Source organism: Anolis carolinensis, chromosome 5 (assembly GCF_035594765.1).
Source record: "Anolis carolinensis isolate JA03-04 chromosome 5, rAnoCar3.1.pri, whole genome shotgun sequence".
Lineage (NCBI taxonomy): Eukaryota > Metazoa > Chordata > Lepidosauria > Squamata > Dactyloidae > Anolis > Anolis carolinensis.
In genome coordinates this window covers 86,814,174-86,839,217 of record NC_085845.1, presented here as the reverse complement: position 1 = coordinate 86,839,217, position 25,044 = coordinate 86,814,174, and the positions used below count along the sequence as shown (strand labels likewise).

General features: G+C 39.8%; 1 protein-coding gene across 20 annotated transcripts in view; it reads left to right on the top strand.

The window, feature by feature from the left end:
- The window catches only part of magi2 (membrane associated guanylate kinase, WW and PDZ domain containing 2), a 929,612-nt gene that overhangs the window by 304,659 nt on the left and 599,909 nt on the right, over window positions 1-25,044 (top strand). The window contains exon 1 of one of the 20 annotated variants that reach the window (XM_062983528.1): window positions 21,464-23,114. The exons of the other annotated variants lie outside the window; for them this stretch is intronic. The gene's annotated coding sequence lies outside the window, so the exon portion shown is untranslated. Of the gene's footprint in view, window positions 1-21,463; window positions 23,115-25,044 lie in introns of those variants that run through there. 20 annotated transcript variants of the gene reach the window in all.

Sequence of the window (25,044 nt, the reverse complement as noted above, 5' to 3'; positions counted from 1 at the left end):
GGAAGACAGGCAGCAGAGGAGCCAATGGAGAGTAAAGAAACGGGGGGGGGGGGGGGGAGGGGGCAAACGCTACTGCCACTACTTGTCCTTCCCCACCTCCATAGCCAGCATGAAGAAGAAGAAGAGAAGAAGAAGCAGTGTTAAAACCGGCACGGAGGCAGGATTGAGGTGCCACCGTTCGTCCTCCCCCACCTATTTCCCCATAGCCAGCATGGAGAAGAAGAGGAGGAGGAGAAGCAGTGATAAAAGCGGTGACAACGGCAGGATTGGGACCTCGCTTGTGAGCTCCTTTGTCACCACTCTTTCTCCCCAACCTCTGGCCAAGGAGGTGGAGAAACAGCTGTAAAAGCAGTGGCAGCGGAATCGGAGCCTCGCTTGCACGCTCTGCTACCGCTGCCACCACTCATCCTTCTCCAAGCCCGCTCTATGGAGGCAAAGAACTGCCGACTTCAGAGCCTCGTCTCTAGGCTCCGCTGCCTGGCTTGACTCGAGTATAAGCTGAGGGGGACTTTTTCAGTCCCCCCCAAAAGACTAAAAAACTCGTCTTATATTCGAGTATATATGGTATGTCTTTATTTTACAAAGGGTTTTTGGTAACAGATGTAAACATAAACTGCACATCCATCATCTTAAAAATTGTTGCAGTTGTGTTAACCTAATTATAAAAATTGCATTCCAAAATTTGAAATATCCTTTTGCTATGGAATAATACAGCTTTACTATTTGTGATAGCCTTTACATGTTCTCCCAGGCTTTTTGTATTTTTACTAATTTAATAACAGAAGTATAAAGTTTTAAAAAGTTAGAATCTCTTTAATCACTTGCCCACTTAGTCCATTTTCCCCCCTCTCCATTCTAAGCACACCCAGAGACTCCTGGTGTTACACTGGGATTTTGTATCCAACACGTAACTATGCCCAACTCTACTTAACTTTTGAAATCATGTATAAATATAAAAATCTTAATTTTAAAAGCCAATCCAAAAACTTGGAGCAACTTATCCAAGCATTATACCTTACCTTGTCAAAAAAATGAACCAATAAATGATGAAAGACAAGAGTCTAGCTAGTCCGTTCCAGGAGAATCTAAATGAAGCGCTGACCCCTTCTACTCTCTCTGCCATGGCACAGCTTCTGGCCTTTTTGAATGGCTGGGAAGGAAAATGGCAGCAGCACTTTGGTGCTTACCTCAGAGGAGTAAATTTTAATAAAGTACAGTACCCTAACTTTGATAAAAGGAAAAAAATACTCTCCTATTCTCTGAGTATAGTTAGAAAAAAAAACCTTTTAAATGCCTGGATGTAAAAATGTTACTGTGATGCTTTCCTCCCTCTGAAGAATTATCCATGGATAATATCAAATTCCAAAGTCTGCTTCAACTTATATATGACTTATACATGGGTATATATTAGATGTGCTCAGGATGATATGGTGCTATAATCTGTATTCAGTAACCTATTCTACAAAAATGGAGATTGCATATACATGTCATAAATAATCACCACCAATAGATCATTCTGTCCTCTATGAAGGTAGTTCAATTCTGAGTCCGTGTGCCACGACATCACATAACAATATATGTTATAGAATAACATGTTTAGCTTGTTGCAGCTGAAAACAATGTTTTATATTGTTGACATTACCTGAAGCAGTTTGACAACCTGAAATCCCATGGCCAGGGCAGGGGGTACAATAATATATCAATAAATAGTGCTTGTATTAAAAAATAAACTCTAATTTGTTTATTACATTTATATGCTGAATAAAGAATTCAGTTCACCATATTTGGTACTTCAGTTTTTTATTCCCAATACTCTTCTCTCACAAATAGCCTAAATTCAACTGAATGTAAATTTGAATCTGAGTTACCCTGATAGGGATGCAATTGTTTGCTAATTCTGTACAAACTTAAGAGCATTTTGAGATAAGAGTCATTGCTCGACCTAGCCTTTGCTTTGACATACGAACATCATTTAGAGTTAAGAGCTAGTGCTAGCATGAGAGTACAGGGCTTTATGGCTTTAAGGGAGCAGCCTCTGTGCCTCATGCTCTTGTCCACTTTGGGAGATTGCAATCCATTTTGCTCTTGTCCATTTTGAGAACAACTTTGGGTTAGTTGATTTTGTGCAGTTTTTATTCCTGGTGTTTGCAGGCTAGGCGTTAGCACAGCAGACTAAACTGCTGTGCTGCAGAAAAATTCTGCTGATCAAAAGTTTGAGCCTGGATCAGCATGAACACCCACCATCAGTCCCAGCTTATCTGCCCACCTAGCAGGTCAAAAGCAGAAATGTGAGTTGATAAATAGGTACCGCTTTTAGCGGGGAGATAATAAAGGTGTCCTTGAGGACATCAATTGGAGGAAAAGCTCCTCAGCATGGAAGATGGAGCAACAGCACCCCTCTCATGGCCAGAGTTGAGCACAGTCTCCAAGATGTTGGAAATAAGATGGGAAAAACTACCTTCACCTCTGTTTGTGTTGTCTGTCCTTGTTAATTGTATAATCACATCGAATGTTTGTTGTATGTGTGTTCTGTAAGCCACTCTGCATCTCCTTCGGGGTGAGAAGGGCATGGTATAAATAATTTAATTTGGTTTCATAAAGAGAGAGAGGGAGAGAGAGCAAGAGAGGTAGGAAGGCTGGAATGAGTACAGTACGTTAAAATGATGCTTCTGCCTCTTCATTTTGTGCTTCCTTACCATTATTTTGTGCTTCTACCATTTTGTAGTTGACCTTTCCTTTTATTGTTCCATGTGAATGTGTATGTCTTGACAACAACAACAACAACAACAACAACACTTTATTTATATTCCGCCCTGTCTCCCCAAGGGGACTCAGGGCAGAACACAGTACACATACATGGCAAACATTCAATGCCATTTGGAGACAGGACAGGAGAGAACAAGATAAACAGAAGGAGGTATGTAATCTTGAAGTCCAGTTTTTTGGTGCCTTGGAGGTTGAGGTTGCGCTCAGATTCAGTCACAAGGGGTGCTGTTGCTCCATTCTCTATGAAGAAGAGCCATCAGAACTACCTCCCTCCTCTTCCTTCCACCATCCTTTCAGTCACCGCACTTCTGGTCTTGTTATTTATGGTGTCGTAAAATACCTCCCCCCACAATTTGCAGTACCTAATTTCTCTTCTTACAGCTTATAAACTGTTTTCGAACTACTTAGGTAAACAGTGAGCTGGGCTTGGGGCTCTCACCCCAAACCGGGCTTCGAATTGGCCACCTTTCGGTTGGTAGATCTTATTACTGCTGTTGATTTACCAGCTGTTACCTTTCTGTTACACTGGCCAACATACATCTTGTTGTCTCAAATGTGCTTCCTTGCCACAACTTTGTGCTTCTATTACTTTAAAAGTCTTTATTTTTATTGTTCCATGTGAATGTGCATTTATACATTATTTGTTATTTACAAAGTACATTTTCTTATGTAAAACCCATAACAAAGAAAGGCGGGGGTTGGCAGGTCAGAACATATTAATAGCATTTCAATTGTAAATTTGCTCTGAGATAAGAGCAATTTGAGGTAAGAGCTCAGTCACCAAATGAATTAAACTCTTAACTCAAGGTATCACTATATTCTGTAACAGCTACTTAGCTAAGTATGCTAACTTAGGCAACCTCTCCTGAGAACCTAAATATGAGGCAGAGGCAAGTAAACACGAAGCACTATGTTGAACTCACATTTTCCTCCTTTAACACTGATTACACAAAAAGCTAACTGAAGAGGCCAAAAATTGATTGAGATGTTAAATAAAAGGCAGAAGTGGAGTATGAGCCCCAAATGTCAAACACTTAATAATCCCCAGAAGGTATAGCAAAATTCACAAAGGGTGAACTGCTGATTCTCAGAGAAACCCACATACACAACCAAGCAAAAAATACACCACACTAAAGGTGAGCAAACATTCCCGCTGGCATAAAGGACAACAAATACAAGCATAGATAAAATGAAAGCACATAGCACAAGCAAACATACTTCAATTCCTATCATTTCCTCCTAAATGTTAAAATGTTCTCATCCCAAGCACGCCAATATATTCCTAGAAACATTCACATTACTTTTTTCTCCCTGAGTGGTTATAGGGCCTGAGGCATTCTTCAGGGGTACTGCTTTACAGAGTCAGCATGCAATCTTCCATGTTAAAAAAAAAACTTTTTTAAAAAATCATGAGAGGCAAAAACCCTAGACAGTGCCATGGATACCATGTTTTTGACACCAGATAACCAATAGGGACCGTTCCATAACACAAATAATTTAGAAATCAGGCTCTATAGATAAACTTTAGTGGACACTCATGAAGATTTGGTTAACCAGTTAAAATTCATAAGTAAACCAGATTTTTTTAAAAAAAAAACCTGGAAATTTTCAGGGGGGGGGGGGTTGAACCTCTAACCCTCCCCCCCCCCTTGGCTACAGCCCTGGTCCATGTGGCCTCTCAGAGAATCCTGAAACATGACCCCCAGACTTTCCACAGTTAGCTATCCCTGGATTATATTATGATCACAACATAGTGATGCATAGCTCCATTCCTTGTCTTATACAATTAATTTGTAGTTACTTTTATATTTGCAGGATGTGACCTCACCAAATGGTGGCAGAGGAGCATCTCCTAGTCAGTGTTAGATTACAATCTATTGGTCATGGTGAATAGATGTAAACCTCCTCCTCTCACCCCTCAATTTCTGTTGAAAAATATCCCTTGTTCTCATTGCAGACTTGGGAAGAAATTATCTCATGATGCATATATCCTTTGAGTACATTATTTAAAATGGTTTTAATTAGTTTGAAATTGTCAGGATTTTAATGGCTAAGTCTTATCTATATTGCTATTAGTTACTATTTAAAATTCATTTCATTATATGCTGGCCTGAGATCTTCACATATAAGGTGGAATATAAATATTTTAGTAAATAAAAGAAATACTTACATTACATAAAGCCTATAACAACTTCCTCTTTCATTCACACTGAAATAATAATTATTGTCATCATTATTATTATTATTATTATTATTATTATTATTATTATTATTATTATTATTATTATTACCCATCACACCTCATAGCTGAAGGTGGATTACAACATAGCTAAAACACATAATCATTAACATATATAGCACACGTTAAAATGTATTTCTATTAAATACATATATTAAAATACACGGAACAAAAATTAAAATAATAAACCCAAGACATGAGTTTAAAATTTATAGCTAAAACTCACTGGGTAGTCCCGCTGGGAAAGATAGCTCTTCAAATGTGTTTTAATTTCTGACAGCTCATTTAGTTGTCAGATCACTTTTAGCAGGTCATTCTACAGTCATGGGACACTCGATGAAAAGGTCCTCTAGGTTATGGTCACCAGTGGGGTTCTGGCTGGTTGAAGTAGATGCCTCCCAGAGGACCAAAGTGTCCTAAAGGGCAGATTATATGGGAGAGGGTAATCCTGTTGGTAATCTGCACCCAAACCATGTAGAGCTTTAAAGACCAAACCCAATACTTTGTACTTTGCCAGAAACTAATTGGCAACCAGTGGAGTGACTTTAATGCGAGTGTGGATGTCAACAGCATAATGATAACACCCCATGCCTAAAGATCATCCTTCCAGCAGTTTCATGCAAATGTTAAAAAGCATTGGGGATAGAATGGCACCTTGTGAAATGCCATATAACAGCAGCAGCTATCCCCAGGCACCACTATCTGGAACTTGTCTGAGAGGTATGACCAGAACACAAATCCCCCAAAGTGATTCCCAAATTCCCCCGGCATTTCAGAAGAATACCATGGCTGATGGTATCAAAACTCACTGAGAGATCTAGAAGTACTAACATAAGACATTGATGCAACATTTAATACACCTTGGTCAATGGGTGTGTTCCTAGTCAATCTGGCTGATTAGTTTGTTAGTCTAGCAGTACCCTACTCCCACCAAGTGGCTGCCTTGTTGCCAACCAGATAGTTCTGGGTAGCCTTCTCACTACTGCCCAGTTCTTCAGCTGGCTCTCTCATTGTCAGATGGTATATCAGTCCCAGAGCAACTAGCATCCGCTCAATGAACTGGTCGGGTTTTGTTTTTTATCTGCTACCATCTACCTCTTCAGCTGGTGGCTGGATTGTCCCAGCAGAGATTACTGAGCCCTGCCCAGGTGTCAGCAGCAATAAGTATGAGGCAGCAACTCTACCAATGTGCCTCTCAGGAAATCAGAAATCAGAGATGGATGTTACATGCTTCACCTTTTGGGGATGGTATGCTTCAGAAAAAAATGAAAAAGCTGAGACTCTCCCATTTTTTGAAATAGCTCCAACATAAAGGATATCATACTGTTTGTCTCTTCAGTTGATTTGAGATACAGTTCCCCTTTATTCTTATGCATCTGTTTCAATAACTGCTGAGATTTCTTTTGACCCTGAACAGTTTGAGCAAGCCAGGCAGTCTTTTCAGAACAGATGTCTCATGCTGCTGAGTAAACAAGCATGCCATATTTCAATGATGCATTAGATTTTTATGTTGTTTTCCACATTGAGGGATGTATCATTCAGTTTTAAACCATGTATAGAACATATATTAGACAACGTTGTTGTTTTAGCTACACAGGAAAGAATAGCATGGTTTTATTCTTTGACCAGGAAGCAACTGCCTGCTAGCAAGTCATAGTCATAAGCCCCTTCTATACTGCCCTGTATGCCAGGATACAATCCCAGACTATCTGGTTTAAACTGGATTATATGAGTCTCCACTGCCAGATAATTTGGGAATAGAAGATAATTTACAATCAGATCCTGGAATATAGGGGTAGTGTAGAAAGGGCCTCAGAATATCAGAATATTAAGGCAGAAAATCCCACTATATCTGCTTTGAACTGGGTTAACTGTATCCACCTGGCCATATATCCCAATTCAAAGCAGAAAATGTGGGATTTAATTCAGATGAGTTGAAGAGGCCTTAGAAGGCCAATCCCATCACACTGTCCTATTTTATAGCTATCAGATACACCAAAAGCTCATTGATCCAAATATTACTGAGGTTGCCCTCTGTACCTGTATGAAAGATTATAAATTTGTAGTACTCAGGGGGTTCCCTTATTGAAGCTCATGGAACACACAGTCTCTGTGGGGCAATAAACAAAATGCTTGGTTCTGTCTCAACATGTAATCAAGTTAGCATGAAGAGAAGAAAATCGCCTAGGCAGTGATGCCTTTTTAAAGTATCATAAAGAGTTTAGCTGTTGTTGGGGAATGGGAATAGTAGTTCTTCCACAGTGAGGGCATCAGTTTCCAGTTCAGTGGAGTTGATGACAGAGGAGCATTGCTTCAGTGCTGGTGGTGTTTGCTTCTTCCATCACTCTGACATTTGTCCACCTGCCTTCCCAAGAGATTTGCAAGATTTTTTGGAGGCAACGTTGATAGAACCATTCCAGGAGTTGAGTGTGATATCTGTAGATAGTCCACGTTTCGCAGGCACATAACAGGGTTGGGAGGACAATAGCTTTATGAACAAGCACCATGGTATCCCTACCGCTCAGGCGGTGTATTTCAGTGTCAGTGTTGATTTTTGTGGAGAGCTGGCTGCCAAGGTGGCAGAAATTATCAACACTTTCTAATGTTACACCATTAAGCTGTGCTTCTGGCATTGGCTGGTGTCTTCTGAAAGAGTGCTTTGGTTTTTCAATGTTCAGTGAGAAACTGAGCTTCTCGTATGCTTCTGCAAAGGTGTTTAAAGTGGCTTGTAGATCTTCTTCTGAATGAGCACAGACTACATTATCATCATCATATTGGAGTTTTATAACAGATGTTGTTGGTTGATGGGAAGCTTCCCACTGGTGTGGAAATCATCTATCAGACAGATGGCACACTATTTGTTTCCATACAACCTGTAGACTTTTTGAAGGTCAAATTGGATGAGCAGGAAGTGGGTGGGATTGATAATAGGATCAGATGGGTGTATTTCCCTTTCCTTCAATTTCAGTTTCCCTTTCCTTCTCTGCTCTGTTCCTGAGGGGAAAATCCCTTTCTAAAGTTAGTAGTTTGTTCTATAGAAAATTTCCCCTTAACATTACCCATTCGTTGTTTCAAGAGCTAGAATGGTTTAGCAGTTTAAATATTGAACTCTGGGATACCTTGGTTGAGCAAATGCAATGACTAATCTCTGAACAAATCTTGCCAAGAAAAAGCTATGAAAGGGTGGTCATAAATTGGAATCATATTGAAGTCACATTAGATCAAGAACAATTATTTGAATCTAGTACAACCAGGCTTGTAGCCGGTGTGTGTGTGTGTGTGTGTGTGTGTTAGGGGTTCAAACCACCCCCGAAAATTTTCAGGTTTAAAAAAACAACCTGATTTAATCATGAATTTTAACTGGTTAACCAAATCCCCATGCTAAGTCTATGAGACGCAAAAAATTAAGAGTCCCTCCAGGCACTATCTCAAGCAGATATTGACAAGTCTGTAGCTGGGGGGGGGGGGGGGGGGGTGTTAGGGGTCCAACCCCCCCCCCCCCCCCAAATTTTCAAAAACCCCTCCGAATTTTTTTTCTGGCTATGGCCCAGAGTACAACCATTATTTTGAACAAGTAGTGTAAATAGATAAGAAGTTTTGATACCCCCAGTTAGCATCACAAGGACTCAAAGAGGGGGAGGCAGCTCTGTAAAGAGGAGAAATAATTATTTACTCCAACTTTGCACCATCCCATGTATGAAGTAGATGTAGTTGAACTTTCACCCTAATGATCAATCAACCTTAGAAAGCAATCGACAAGATTTCACAAATCCATGAAACTCTAACTGAAAATGATAGTTTCCAAAAGAAAAAGTATAGTCAAGATGCTGCGTAATACAAAGAGAAAAACAAAGTTGGTTTGGATATGAACAAAATGTTTTCTAAAGAGTTTGATGGATGTCTTTGATTTTCCCTGTTTATAACACTGTGAAATTGCAGAAAGCAACAGATGGGCACTTTTAATATAAACCAACTTAAAGAAATAATATCTTCCTCCAGTTTCATTGTTCATACAGTAATTTACAGCCACTGAGAGTTCTTCCAGCATCAGTGTGTTGCTTATTTGTTTCTTCTTATTAATAAAATCCAATTCAAAACTCTGAAAAACAACAGAACAACGAGGAACTGGAACAGAGCTTGGGAAAGTGTTTAGACTACAACTCCCAAATCCCAAAACCAAAATTCAGTTGCTTCACACAGTGTTACAGTGGCTTTATTGGCTGAAGCACCTTGTGTGTTACGGACTTTGAAAAGGTCACTTTTTAAGCTGTATGTATAGGATAATATTCAAATCAGTGTGAAGGGAAAGGGACTATGTTAGCAGGACTACATCAATCTCAATCATAATGCATTGGCATTATTTTCATGCCTTGTTTAACAAAGAAAGTGCAAACTATTAATTTGTTTTCATATGCATATCTAAAATATTTTAGCTGCATATAAATGTATTGTATTAAAAAGGGATCTTTATGGTGCTTTTTAAGGTGCTTGAGTTTCTATTTCTTACAGATAAAATAGAAGAATTTTATAGCTGCATATAATAAAATAATACAACACTTTGGTTAGTAATATTAAAATGCTGAGAATATTTTTATGTACAGGTTTAGTGCTATTGTATCATTGGTGCCTAAATGCAGCAGTTATGATTATTATTATTATTATTATTATTATTATTATTATTATTATTATTATTTCTTACCTGCTTCTCATCATGTCTCGAGGCAGGTTACAGCATAGTTAAAACACATAAACACTTTAAAATTCTATAAATACAGATATTAAACGTATTTCTATAAAAGACACACATTATATTAAAACAGACCCGTTTAGCTCAATGACACTTACCCATTCATTCAAACTGAATGAATGGCATACTCTGGTTTGAACTAACAAATTGATTTTAGACTGAAGGGGTTGATTTCTTAAGAAACCAAAAACCACAATGCACTACCTACATATCTGCAGGACCACAGTATACCACAGTAATTATTATATATTATATTTATAATCTTATATTATCTGCTTAGAACTGGATTATATGAGGCCCCTTCTATGCAGCTGTATAAAATCCACACTGAACTGGATTATATGGCAGTGTGCACTCAAGATTATCCAGTTCAAAGCAGATACTGTGGATACTGTGCCTTGACATTCTAGGTTATATAGCTGTGTGGAATGGCCTTAAGTCTACACTGCCATATAACCCAGTTCATATCAGATAATCTGTATTTTATAGACAGTGTGGATGAGGCCAAAGTGCACTCAGCCTGTCCCCTGGGTGCCATTTTGTCTAAGGGAGTTGCTAGGACATGAAGGGGGCGGGGCCTAAAGGCAGCAGGGCCTATCTTTTTGACTGGCAGCCAAGGGGAGAAAGGCTCTTCCCCATCCTCTGTAATTTGGACTATTTTTTAGGTTGTTTTGATTGAAAGACATAGATTGGATGACTATGTCTTTTGTGGCCAAATTTGGTGTGATTGGGTTCAGTGGTTTTGTTGTTTACTCCATGGGAAAAATGCACATTACATTTATATATATTTAACACCCATTGTCACACATCAGATGTAATGCGGAGACATTCTTCTCCCAGACTCAGCTTAGATTCCCAGAGTAGCTATCGTTATTAATATATCTATAACTATCTATCTATCTATCTATCTATCTATCTATCTATCTATCTATCTATCAACTCCCATTGGTACACATCAGTTGTAATGGGAAATTAGCTCTCTGTCAGTACCTGCTTATTGTTACAGGGCAGAAATGAAAGGAAAACAAAAGCAAGTATGATGACTGTGAAGCTTTCACTTTCATGTCGCCTCTCGTTTCCTATGAAAATGTTATCATTCGTTTTGTGTAGACGCACGGTCAAAACAAAATGATAGCATGAAGGAAATGAAGGAAAAAATGTGCACCTCTCTAATGGGCACCATCCCACTCCTTCGGGCTTTTTGGAGTCCAAAGAAGCAGAATGGCTGTGGGGACTGACCCCCAGAACTGTGGAAGCAGTCCAGGGAGTCAGTCCCCACAGGCCCAGCACCTCAACAAACCAGGCCTTTCTGTAAGGATCGGATTAGATGAGGTGCTTAATTAATGCAGATTAAACTGGTAAAACCTGGTTTACTCCACATTAATTAGCTTTTACTGGAGTCATCATTTGGATGCCTCTGGGAAAAGCTAGACAGGTCTCACATTAAAAGCCTTTCTGGAAGGGCCCTAATGCAGCTTTGAGGTGGCTATTCCTCCTCCATTTGTTGAATGAAGCAGAAGGCAGTAGGGTTGTGCTTTCGGGTAAACCTTGACCAGTTTCGTGTCCCGGCTTTTGGTGAGGGCGTGCAAAATTGGGAGTGCAAATATCTGTTTTTGCTCTGGGGTACTAAAAGATCCATATTCTATCAGCCATTATTGGGGGGGAGGGGCTTTCCAGGCTCATCTTCTCATCATTTTAAGCATTTAAGCTGTTTTACTCTAGAGGAGAGGCACTCAGTTGCAGGCAGGCATGCACTTTAAGGATGCTTCTTACCTGTTTCAACTTTAGAGGAGGAGCCGTGGTGGAGCAATGGGTTAAACCCTTGTGAACTGCTGACCTAAAGGTTGGGTTATTGATCTGAAAGTTGCTGGTTCAAATCCGCAAATGGAGTGAGCTTCCGTCTATCAGCTTTAGCTTGCAGGGACATGAGAGAAGCCTCCTAGTAACATATTCAGCATCCCATGGGCAACATCTCTGCAGATGGCAAATTCTCTCACACCAAAAGCAACTTGCAAGTCGCTTCTGACATGATAAAAAAATCTATAGAAGGTGCTTGGCTGCAGACAGGTGTGGGTGCTGGGCCTGCACACTCCACACACACTCTCTCAAGGCAAGGAGGCAAGTTCTGACTTTTTTACTCTACAGGACGCACTCAGCTGCAGGCAGGCACCCGTGCTGGGCCTGCATGCCACACACACACTCTCACTTTCCAAGGCAAAGAGGCATGGAGCTCCACATGCTCACGAAAGCAGAGAGGGAGCCAATGATTGGCTCCCACTTGCTTCTGTGTTGAGTTACTTTTTGTGGGGGGTGGGCTTCCTGTTACGTGCTCCCAGAGGTAACGAAAGTATGAAGGAACAGATGATATGAAGAAAAACTGGTTCCACGCACAGCTCTGGAAGGCAACAGAAGTTGAATTTCACTATCTGGATTAGAATTATGCCATCATTTGGTTGCTGCATATCTTCCCTCCTCTTGATAATCAATTACCCTGCTTCCCCTAAAATAAGACATCCTCAGAAAATAAGACCTAGTAGAGGTTTTGCTGAATTGCTAAATATAAGGCCTCCCCCGAAAGTAAGACCTAGCACCATTTGTGTTTGGAAGCATGCCCGCCGAACAGAACACCAGAGCATATGCAGGTTTGGTAAATGTACGTACCATAGATTGTTGTACATGGAAATAATGGTAGTAACAAAAAATTCTCAATAGGATTCACAGTTTGTCTGGTTATGCTGGTTTGTGATGACAATTACTGTACAACAATAAATGTGAATTCTTCATGAAAAAATAAGACATCCCCTAAAAATAAGACCTAGCACATCTTTGGGAAGAAAAAATTAATATAAGACACTGTCTTATTTTCGGGGAAACACGGTAGTCACATGATTCCAATGTGGATGGACTAATTCAAACTGTGCCACTTTCCACTATGCAGCCTGCTATACTCCAGGTGGGAGCCTAACAGAAACAACAGTGATTATGGCAGTGATTGTGGCAGACCAAACAGCAGTGGAAGAAGCACCTACCTCCTCTACTCTCCACGGCAGACCCGCCAGAGAGAGAACAGAGTGGGATGTTGCTTCCTTGAGTCTGGACGTATATCTCAAAGCTTAGTCTGTGCTGAGAAATCCTGAAGAAAGCATCCACCCCCTCAGTCCTCTCTATTTGGTGGCTGTGTTGCTGCTTTCTGGCTGTAGCAGAGAGAGAGCAGAGAAGGTGGGCAGCCTTGAAGCTGCAAAAGAGCAAGCACTGTTGCCATTTTTTTCAAGCCGGCATTACAAAGGCCAGCTTGATGTGGCACTGAAGCTGACAGAGGTATTACACTAAACATGAGTATAGTACCCCCCCCCCCCCCCAGACTCCAACAATCCACACCACCAATAGTAAAGTCGTTTGAAGTATAGGAACTCAGTGACAGGCATCATAGTCACACCATCAAGCAATATCCAAAAATGCAGGCCACTTTGTTGATCTATATCATCCAGTCAGGTCTAGTATTTTTCATTACCACTAGGGCAAATGTGTTGTAAAATGATTGATTGCATGTTTGAGTTCAAGTTGACATGAAAATATTTTGCATTACAACTGAGTTAACTAAGATGCGTTGTTGCTAGGGAAAAATCCATTTTTCCTCCAGTGACAACTGAATCTCAGCTAAGAGGAAACAGGAAAAACTGATGGAGAGGCATATTTTTGGTCTACTGGCTCCAGTACATTCCTGAGCTCACTTCAGATATCTCCCCATAGCCTTTTGCTGGGGGAAAATGATGTAAAGTGTATGATTGTGTAATTATATACTCATCCCAACTACTTCCAAATTTTTAAAAAAATATATATTTTGAGACCAAAACAGGACCCAGTATTCCAAAATATTCTTTAAATATCCAATCTCTCTCAACCTCTCACTCTCTCTCTTTTACATACACAACACTGAAGGGTTCTTCACCCACTCCTGCAATAAAACATGAATCAATAGAAGACCTAAGGGTGTGTATTTTATTTTGCAATGTAGAAAGATTGATGAATATGGAACTTTATTACAAAATGGAGAGTTTTATTAAACAATCACTGCTTAGATTTGGCCAGCAGCTCACTTAATTAACATTGTAAAGTCAGGAAGAGGGGAGGGAAGGGCCAAGTGAAACATAGTGGCAGAGAGAAGCTGAGCAGATGAGGTACCATGACAATTCACAGAGCGGGTAAGATCTTGGGGACATACAGTAGAGTCTCACTTATGCAAGCTAAACGGGCCGGCAGAAGCTTGGATAAGCGAATATCTTGGATAATAAGGAGGGATTAAGGAAAAGCCTATTAAACATCAACTTAAGTTATGATTTTACAAATTAAGCACCAAAACATCTTGTTATACAACAAATTTGACAGAAAAAGTAGTTTAATACGCAGTAATGTTATGTTGTAATTACTGTATCTACGAATTTAGCACCAAAATATCATGATATATTGAAAACATTGATGACAAAAATGGCTTGGATAATCCAGAAACTTGGATAAGCGAGGCTTGGATAAGTGAGACTCTACTGTACATACAATGGACAAAATGGTAATGTGGTCTTAGAGTGAGCATCAAGAGTAAATTGAAAGATGACTAATCAGGGCAATCAACAGAAGAGTCAGAGCACTAATGCTACATCTCTTAAGGTCCTTCCACACTGCCCCTTTATCCCAGGATCTGATCCCAGATTATCTGTTTATCCCAGGTTATCTGGCAATGGGGACTCATATATTCCAGTGTAAAGCAGATAATCTGGGATCTGATCCTGGGATAAAGGACAGTGTTGAAGGTCCCCTAAAGTAAGGGGGAAATGAGGTTTCTTCATCTGAGAGTAGCCTGGTATACTTGGCAGGCTTTTTGAGTTATCTGCAGTGAAGAAAAGCAAGTAAGCTCTTCATGTTCTCAGGCCTCTTCTACACTGCCATATAATCCAGTTCAAAGCAGATAATCTGGATTTTATACAGCTGTGTAGAAAGGCCCTGAGAGACTTCCAGTTACCCTATGATCAGGTCAGCCCTTCTCAAGTCAGACTCCTTGATTGAATCCATCCATCTGCAATGCAATCTTTCTCCTTTGTTGCTACTCTCCATTTTCCCAAGTATTATCATCTTTTCTAGAGAGACATGTCTACTCATGATACAACCAAAGTACGAGTCTCAGTTTAACCAGTCTTGATTTCTAGTAAGGTATCAGACTTTATTTGTTCTAGGACCACATTTTTTGTCTTTTCAGCAATCCATGGTGTCCGTAGAAGTCTCCCCAGCGCCACATTTAATACAAATTGATTTTCTTCCTATCAGGTTTTTTTCACTGTCCAGTTAACAGCTATATATAGAAAGCTGAAATACAATGGTATAGGCAATCCTAACTTTATTATTTGTGTATATCTTGATGCTTCAGGATTTTGTCTGGTTCTTTCATAGCTGCCTTTCCAAGTCTTAATTTGTTCTGATTTCTTGACTGCAATCTCCATTTTGATGATTGACAGAGCTAAGTTATCAAAAATTTTGAATTATTTCAATGTCTCCATCTATTTTAAAGTTATGTAAATAATCTTTGTTCATTATCTTAATGAACACTTTCTCCCTTGATTTTCATTGGCAAGTCTTTCTGTAGTAATGTGGTGTCATCTGCATATCTTTAATTGTTAATGATCCTTCCTCCAATTTTCACAGTTCTTCCCTCTAAGTCTGCTTTATGTATGATAAATTATGAATGATAATTTGCAAGTTAGACAGATAATGTGATAAAATGCACTCATCCACTTGCCAATTAGAAACAATTCTCTTTGTCCATATTGTGTCCTGACTATGACCTCTTATCCTGAGTACAGGTTACACATCAAGACAATCAGATTTTGTGACACATCAATTTCTTTAAAAGTTATCCTCACTTTTCGTGGTGTATACAAAAAGGCTTTGCTATAATCTGTAAAGCACAGACTGATTTTATTTTGCAATCCTTTGATGTGCTCCATTAAACAGCATATACAATCTGATTCCTTGTGCCTCTTCTTTTCTTGAACCCAGTTTGGACATCTATAATTTCTCACTTCCTGTATGTAAAAGTTTTTGAACATCTTTTTTTAAAAAAAAATAAGATTAATTCAGTGGTACCATGGTTACTACAATCTCTCATATAAATGTACCTTCCAAATTGCCAACTATCTAAAAATCCAAATGCCAAAACATTTTAGGGAGGTATTTACTCGAGCTAGATTTGATCAGCTTGATACAATGGTTAGATATGGGAGATTTAACAACATCCCTTATAATGAACAGTTCTGTATCTGTGGATCACCTGAAATTGAGGATTTAGCACATATATTATTTGACTGTAAATTGTATCAGAAGGTGAGAGATTTGTTCCTTGGTTCATATATCAAATGGACAATCACACATCAGAACAACATATTTTATGTGCGGCCAAGATCCAAAAATCTATATATATAAATGAGTAATGGTGTCCTCCCCTCCCACTAAACAACAAAAGTACAAGCCCCAGAACCTAGAAATCTGGCAGCACAATCCACCATCCTTTCCCCTACGTTCCGACAACAAAAATAAAAGAAAAATAAAGTCCTAATTAGAGGGAGAGGAATAATTGTTTTTAGCCAATTGCTGCCAATTAGAAGGCTAAGCTCCACCCACTTGGTCTCCTAGCAACCTACTCAAGCCTCACTCAGGCCTCTTCCATACTGCCTATAAAATACAAATTATCTTATTTGAACTGGATTATATGGCAATGTAGACTCAAGGCCCTTCCACACAGCTATATAACCCATTTATAATCTTATATTATCTGCTTTGCACTGAATTATCTTGAGTCCACACTGCCATATAATCCACTTCAGTGTGCATTTTATTTAGCTGTGTAGAAGGAGCCTCATATAATCCAGTTCTAAGCAGATAATATAAGATTATAAATATACAGTAGAGTCTCACTTATCCAACATAAACAGGCCGGCAGAACATTTGATAACTGAATATGTTGGATAATAAGAAGGGATTCAGAAAAAGTCTATTAAACATCCCATTCCCTCACGACCCTCTCTGCTGCCAAACTATGGCAGGCATCCTCAGAGATTATGAGATCTGTTTGAAAACAGACAAGTGGGATGTTTATTTCTATCTCAGCCATGATATCCAGGATGGGGCAACTCTTATCTGTCTGAGGCGACTGTGAATGTTCCACTTGGCCACCTTGATTGCCATTGAATGCCCTTGCACCTTCAAGGCCTGCCTACTTCCTGCTTCGGAGAGGAATCCTTTGCTGGGAGATGTTAGCTGGCCCTCAGTACATCATGTCTGGAATTCCCTGATTGCTCAGTGCTGTTCTTTAGTTAACTGTCCTGATTTCACAGATTTTTTTAACACTGGGAGCCACATTTTGTTCATTCCAGGCAGGCAGGAACCATCCAGGCTTTGAAACTACAAGGCTATTCAGTGCCAATTTCAACATTCACACTTGCCTAAAGCAGACAATAGTTCTTTCTTCCACCCTGGTCATTCCACAGATATATAAACCCCACGTCCTTTCGTTACAACACATTTCACAACCTCTGAGGATGCCTGCCATACACGCAGGCGAAACATCAGGAGAGAATACATTTGGAACATGACCAGGCAGACCACAGAACTCAGAGCAACCCAAGACAAAGAGAAACAAAAATAATAAAATAAATACATAAAAAAAGCAAAATAAAATCATACAATTAAAAAACATAAATAAAAATAATATAATCAAATAATAAAATATAATACATATAAATAATAAAATAAAGTAATAAAAACACAAATAATAATAAAAGAATAAAAATAAAATAAATACAAATAATACAATAAAAATAATAAAAAACACTAAAAATAATTAAAAACACTAAAATTAATACAATAGAATACTATAATAACAGAAAATAACTAAAAATAAAACAAGAAAATAATAAAATATAATAAATAAAAAAGTTACAATAAAATTAATTAAAAAATACTGCTGCTGCTCAGTCGTTTAGTCGTCTCCGACTCTTTGTGACCTCATGGACCAGTCCACGCCAGAGCTCCCTGTCAGCCCTCACCACCCCCAGTTCCTTCAAGGTCAACCCAGTCAAAAAATACAAATAACGTCAAATAAAAATTCCACAACAATTTTTAACCAATACCATCACCACTTTGCCACAGCAACTCGTGGCTGGGCACAGCTAGTAACATATAAAACGGCTCTGTACTAGAGCAAAACAATACGTTTGAGATCCACATATGTGGGGCTGATTGGAGTAAATTGTAGGGGTGACAATGAATTATGATGTACACACTCAGTTATATCATATTTATTTATTGTATTGTTACAAGTGTTTTATCTAAATTTTGTGTAGAATGTAATCTTTTCATGCCTAGTTGTTTGTCTTGGTACTTTGATATGGCCTAAGGGCAAATCAATAAAATGTTCTATTCTACAGTCTATCATATCTTCTTTCTTGGGAATTGGAATATATAATGTTTGGGGAGATGGGGCGGGATATAGATAAACGTTGTTGTTGTTGTTGTTGTTGTTGTTATTATTATTGCTCTGTAGGCCGTTGTTTTGTGTTTCATATTTGTTGGCAGTTTTTGCTTAAAACATGAGTAGATCTTCTTTCTCAAATCTGAAGCAACTGTATTAGTATGTCATCTGTTCCTGGTGATTTATTCCTCTTAAGTGCTTTGAGTGCAGCTTCCATTTCACTCTCTAAATTTGTAGGTTCATCTTCAAATGATTCTTCCTTAAATAATAATAATAATAATAATAATAATAATAATAATAATAATAATAATAATAACAACTTTATTTTTATACCCCGCCTCATCTCCCCGAAGGGACTCGGGGCGGCTTACATGGGGCCAGGCCCGATAAAACAAACAAAACAGTAACAAAGCAATAAAACAATTATCCCAGTAAAAAAATCAACATCAATAAAAACAATCATTAAAATCAACAAGCAGGATACAGGCCTTTTGAAACAGCCAGGTTTTTAAGCTCTTCCGGAAGGAGAGGAGGGTAGGGGCCTGCCTGGTCTCTCTAGGTAGAGAGTTCCAAAGCCGGGGGGCCACGATGGAGAAGGCCCTCTCTCTCGTCCCCACCAACCGTGACTGTGAGGGTGGTGGGAGCGAGAGAAGGGCCTCCCCCGACGAGCGAAGAGAACGTGTGGGTTCATAGAGGGAGATGCGGTCTCTAAGGTAGGTGGGTCCCAAACCATTTAGGGCTTTGTAGGTGATAACCTGCACCTTGAATTGGGCCCGGAAAGTAAATGGCAGCCAGTGAAGCTCCTTAAACAGAGGCGTTGAACTCGCCCTGTAATTCGCTCCGGTTAGAAGCCTGGCTGCTGAACGCTGTACTAGTTGTAATTTCCGGGCCGTCTTCAAAGGCAACCCCACATAGAGCGCATTGCAATAGTCCAGTCTAGAGGTAACTAAGGCATGGACCACCCTGGTCAGATCAGACTTCTCGAGGTATGGTCGCAGCTGGCGCACAAGTTTTAGTTGTGCAAAGGCCCTCCCGGCCACGGCCGACACCTGAGCCTCAAGTGTCAGCCCCGAATCCAGGAGGACCCCCAAGCTGCGGACCTGCGCCTTCAGGGGGAGTGCGACCCCGTCAAGCACAGGTTGCCACCCAATACCCCGATCAGACGTATGACTGACCTGGAGGACCTCTGTCTTGTCGGGATTAAGTCTCAGTTTGTTCACCCTCATCCAGGCCAACACAGCGGCCAGACACTGGTCCAGAATCCGAGGGGCTTCCTTGGATTTAGGTGGAAAAGAGTAGTAGAGTTGGGTGTCATCCACGTAGAGATGTGTCATTTCTTTTATATATACTTCTTCCATGCATTATATCTATTATATTCTTATTTGTACTTGGTCATGCAATTTGTTCCCATGTGGTCATAGAGCATGCCAACTCTTGATTTAAATTTCCTTTTGATTTCTCAGATCTTGTGGAAGAGGTTTCTTGTTCTTCCTCAGTTGTTGACATTTTCTATTTCTCTGCTTTGATTATTATAATAGTTTTCTTTGTTCCTGTGAACAAATGTCTGAACAACTTCATTCAAAAGATTTTAATATTAATTGGTATCAGTACAGACTGTGGATTAAAAGATATAACATGGCCACAATCTGCTCCTGGCTTGTGTCTGCAGACAGAACAGAGTCTCTTCACCTTCTGCTTCCAATTATGTAATTTTATGGATTTCTATATCAGATGATGTCCATGTATAGAGTCACATCTTTGGTTGCTTGAAGAATTTGTTCAGCCAATCACTCTCCTGATCCGTTTCTTGATCCTAGGCCAAATTTTCTTACAATCATTATTCTGTTCTGCTGCGTACCTTTGCATTCCAATCTCCTATGGTTAACAATAAGTCCTATTTTTGGTGTGCGATCAATTTCTTTCTAGATTCAGGCAGAATCTTGCAATTTCTTCTTCTATTTCTGTAGTTGGAGCATAAACTTGGATTATTGTTGTATTGATGGATTTTCCCTGAAGTCTTATTAATATTATTCAGTCAGACTCTGCATTATCTTCTTGACTGCTTTTGCTATATCTCAGAATTAATGTCACCTCATTTTATCTTAGAATTTGATTTCCAGAGTAAAACAATGCAAACATTTGACTCAAAATGTCCAATTATGGACCATTCTAGCTTGTTGAAATATTTATCTATGTTACTATGTCTGGCTCCCACTAATCCATATTTCTCACTTTACATGTTCCTATAATGTGTCATGGACTGGTCCATGAGGTCACGAAGAGTCGGAAGCGACTAACCGACTGAGTATCAGCAGCATAATGTGTCTTATATAACTTTGGACTTTTCTTTTGACTCTCAGCACATCAACAGGAAAATGTCATTTCACCTTGAGTTTAGTTGTACCAATAGCCACAGTGCTACTTCTGAGTTGTCTTCTGCTCTTCCTCAGTAGCTCAGTAAGAGCCTTCGAGCCTGGGAACCATATCTGGATTAATTTTGGATCACCAAATCATACGTTTTTCATGGTAAAGCACATTCAAAAGGGGTACCTCCTATTGCACAGTGTCAGCAAATGTGAGCCACAGTACCACTGCCATTGTGTCTGATAGATCCTCTACTCATGTCATTCCACCACTTGCTCCTGAGCAAAAGCCAGTGCTGTTACTGTTCTAATTCTTTCTCTTACATTCTTCCTCCACTAATCTCAGTGACTTCCTTCCATTTGTCAGGATATGCTCTCTGAAAAAACAAAATAAAAATAAAAAAATCCCAAAATAAAATCGAAGAAAGACATTTAATAACTACAACCCATTTAATAATAGTAATAGTAATAATACTTTATTTATATACCTCTCCATCTCCTTGAGAGGACTCTGGGCTGTTTTCTCCATACAACAAAGTTAAAACATAGTAAACATAATAAACAACATCATAAGACAGAACCAAAAACAATTCTATTAAAAATAGACACAAAATTACAAACCCAAATCAATATACTCCATCAAGGAATCAAGGACCAGTAAACAGGACTTCGGTAGACATGGCCAATTATAAAGGGTAGGTAAAAACTTGTGCATCAGAGTATCATAGGGCCAGGGAGTGGATAAAATCCAGAGCAGGGTCTTAGTTGAACAACCGGGGCGGGGGGGGGGGGGAGTCTAGAGACAAATCTTGCTCAAAAACCTGCAGGAACCACCAGGTTTTCAGTTACTTGTGGAAAGAGGACAATGTGGGGCTTGACTGATCTCTCTGGGGGGGGGGTGTTCCAGAGCCGGGGGACCACCACCGAGAAGGCCATCTCCATCGTCCCCACCAGCCACGCTTGCGACGGCGATGGGAGTGAGAGGAGAGCTTCCCCGGCAGATCCCAGTTCGTACAGGGAGATGTGATCACGAAGATAGGTAGGGCCCAAGCCGTATTTAAAACTTTGGGTCCCTTTGTAAGAGAAAAAGGTGGGATATAAATAACGATGATGATAGTGATGATGATGATGATGATTATTATTATTATTATTATTAAAACACAAAACATATTATGATATCCATTTGCACTTATTAAAACAAGAAGAAACAAATGTAAAATGTAATGGAATACATTCACACCTTTCCTGTTTTACAGGCTTTTAACTCTAGTGTAATCTGCAGGTGGATTCCTATGGCTCATAATTGTAACATGGCAAAGGATTAGGAGGAACACTGATGGCTAGCATGACTACATGGAGTGCTGTTACTTCCCGCCGAAGCGGTACCTATTGATCTACTCACATTTGCATGTTTTCAAACTGCTAGGTTGGCAGAAGCTGGGGATAACAGCGGGCACTCTCCTCACTCCTTGGATTTGAACTGCCAACCTTTTGGTCAGCAAGTTCAACAGATCAGTGATTTAATCCGCTGCGCCACCAGGGGCTCCCATAGTACAAATATATATTTCCTTCATTTTCATTTCTAGTGCACTGCAAAATGTGGTATGAATGGGTTGTATGAGGCTACACCATGTGCTTGTAGTACCGGGACGCTCAAAACTCCCTGAGTGAGAACATTTAATTCAGCTTTTCAATGAATGTGTAAAATCAGGTGTGTGTTTGTTTTGTTGTGCATGCATGTTCAGGTGATGGAGATGCCCTGGCAATGCTTACCTGGCTATTAGCATTGGAAAGTTTAATTATATACATTTCCACCACATTGCACTGACTTTCTTTTGATGATTGGTTAGAGGGGAGATGGAGTGTGAGGTGGAATAAAATACCATTTATCTCTCCCTAGAGTTATATTTTTCTCTCTTGCTTTGTAATGTAGATAATGTTGGTTGCTTTTGTTTCTTAAGAAAGAGAGCTAAAAGGAGCCCAAAGGCTCCTTTCGGTGTGCCTTCTGCTTTTAGGCGAGGAGAGGTCACCTGACTGCCACCTCGGCATGCGCTTTTATCAGAGGGAAAGCAAGAGTAATAGAGATGAGGACAGAATAGGTCATCGCTGTTCAGAAGCATAAAAGACCCTGACTGAAGGAGGAGAGAGTTAGGCTGCTGGTGGGGGCTGGGAAGATGGTGTGTGTGTGTGTCTGTGTATGTCTATGTGAATGAGAGAGAGCAGGCAGGCTCAGGGAGCTGCTGCTGCTTGCATGCATGCTTGCTTGCTTGCTTTGCCTTTACAGAGGAGGAGAAACAAAAGCGCTCAGATGCAATTTTATGTTGCTGTGTCTGGCTTAGGCAGAAAATTCTAGACATCCAAGCCTAGCTGAAGCTTTTCCCATTTCAATAAGATTATTTTCTTCGCCTTCAAAATGGGCTGGATCAGTACAGGTGGCTTCAATCTCAGGAGACGGCAGACAGGCTGAAAGAGGACCATGGAAAGGTAGGGAAAAGGTTCTGGCTGATGTCCCCCACCTTTCATTTGTCTCTTGTCTCTTTCATCCACCCCCTTCTTCCTTCCTTCCTTCCTTCCTTCCTTCCTTCCTTCCTTCCTTCCTTCCTTCCTTCCTTCCTTCCTTCTTTCCTTCCTAGTACTCTTGCCTGGAGCTAATGTTTCAATGGGCTGGGGAAAGAGGGGGTGGAGGAGGGAGGGTGTCCAGTTGTGGACATTTAAATCCCACAATGCCAGCTCAGAATTGAGAAGGCTACCTGGAACTGAGCAGATGTGAAACCTAAATGTGATTTGGAGTCTCACATGACTGTGTTAAGGATGTTGGGAATTATTTACTGCGCTGTTGTTTATGTGATGAATCCACACACACATACATATAGAGAACCCTTCATTTTCCTTTGATGTGTCAGATAATTGTTATATAGGAACCATAAACAAGATATCTCCAGCCTAATAAGAAAGCTAAACTGGGGGTTTATCAACAAAATGTCCTTAAAAATGTCTTAATACATTAGCACTAGTAGCATGATTTGGAAGGGAGGGTAAATTTTTAATCCAGCTGTTTGTCCACATTTTCTCTATTGCAAGACAGGTAACTTTTAAAGGCACCATTCTTCAGTAGTAACAAAATCAGCTTCCGCCCAGTTTGGTATCACTTTCTGTCAACAATAAAGAGGAGAGCAACCATTTAAAATCACTGTCCAGGATCGCAGTGTATTGAAGAAAGGCTGGGATTTTAATTTAAGACTTTTGTGTCTGCTTCAGTGTGGCTGTCATTGTGTAAGATAAAGGTTGGCTGCATCTGACTAATCTTGCTTTTTGGTTAAAAATTGATTTCCTTTTTGTTCTTGAACATGTCTTTGCCTCTGGAAGACCAACCCACCTCCCCAAAAAAGCATGGTATCTGAATGCATAAAGGCTTTGTATTTATGTTAATGTTAGCCAGAGCTATGTGTACAAATCACCCATTGTGTACTGGGTTATGTTCTTCTTGTTTCTGAAGTAAACTGTCTAGAGTTATTGAGAAAGAAGCAGAGGTGGGAAGGGAGTAAGTGGCTGTTTGGTATTCAGAATGTTTTGAATTTCTCTCTCCTCAAATACACACAGACCATACCTTTAGGGGAGGCTGACATTTGGCTTCATTTCCAATTGAAATTTGCAGCACACTGTAGAGAGTGTGCCTTAGGAGCATGGTAATAAATCAAATTTGTGATGGGTCCTTTAAATTTTTGCCTTAATGGGGTGACTAGCAGTGTCCCTCCTTTGGCCAAAGTAAGATGCAGTCTGACAATGCGTGGAGCAGCTGCATGCTGACATTTTCTCGTGAACCTGGTGAAAAATGGCTCCACGTCTCTTCTTGAGTTCCAAGATTATGGTCTCTGAGTAGCCATGCATTTCCCTGGAACTGTCGTTTGTTCCAATCACTGTGATATCCAGAGCCTTCCTCTCTGGTTAATTTCAGTTCACTTATTTGAAATCTGTCTTGTACATTGCCAGTGATACTTCAGAATGGGTGTGCAAGTAAGGGGAAAATGTTAGTGTGTGTGTGCGTGCATGCGTTATATATATATATATATATATATATATATATATATACCTCTTGGATAGAGACTTGAAGGCAAAATGATTGCCTGAATAAACCGGAAATATTTATTATAGAAGGGGTGTATGAATATTGACAGATGACATTACCTCTGATAGTATTAATGGGGAAGAAATGATGTCTTAAATGTATATGACTTAGCTAACACACCACTCATTAGAAAGATGGGGTAAAATCTACAAAAGAGCACTCAAATTAAAGGTGTAGCTACCAGTCCTTGAAATAGAATCCATTTCTGAATTAATAAAAGTGCTTTTATGGTAAGATCTCTGATTTGGGATTTGAAAGAGGAAGCTTGCAGTCACATTCCACTAGGCA